This window comes from Natator depressus, chromosome 1, assembly GCF_965152275.1.
Source record: "Natator depressus isolate rNatDep1 chromosome 1, rNatDep2.hap1, whole genome shotgun sequence".
Taxonomy (NCBI): Eukaryota; Metazoa; Chordata; order Testudines; family Cheloniidae; genus Natator; species Natator depressus.
The window spans coordinates 182,639,059-182,639,834 of record NC_134234.1 but is presented as its reverse complement, the minus strand read 5'-3'; positions in this window follow the sequence as shown (position 1 = coordinate 182,639,834).

Here is a 776-nt window from a genome sequence, read left to right as displayed (position 1 = left end):
CAGCCTGTAGAGGTGCAAATCATTTCTCCTTTCTCAGCAACTTTGAATTCTGCTGCGGTGTTTCATTGATCATTATACTCTCAAACTCAGACCTTCACAGGGAGCAGATCCAAGATAAGCCTGATCTTTGCTCTTGGTCAGACCTTTCCCCTGAGAGAGACAAGGGTTCCCAGGGAACAGATCCAAGACCTGGCTCATCCACTAGGAATGAGCCTCTGCAGGCTCTGGTGACAGACAGGGACTCAGCTATTGGAAATAACGCTTCTGTTGCACCTCTGCTGGTTGCAGTCTCCAGATTAGTAACTGGCCTACTTACAGTGTGGTAAAATGGCATTGTGGGGTTCCATGTGTAACGTCTGATTGTTTCCATAGCAAATTAGCTCAGTTTACAAGGAAAAGTAAATTTAAAGGACACATTTCCCTGTGTAAACTGAGCAAATTTTCTATGGAATCAGTGAGGCACAATATCCATGTCTGTCATGGGCTAAAGAATAGGAACAAACAGTCCCAAGTGGGTTATGGGTAGTGGAAGTGAAAGGCATGGAAATCTCAATCTGAATGTTGCGTTAATATGATCTTTGCATATAGGCAGGATGAATGTGGATATATATACATACATATATGAAAATCTTCCTACTGGACTTTGGGCATGGACTCTGTGTGAGTTTGCAAGGCATGCTGAGGATAGGAATTATTATTTGTATTAAGCCCCATTGTGCTTGGGGCTTAATACATAGTGAGACAGAGTGCCTGCCCCAAACAGCTTACAAGGTAAA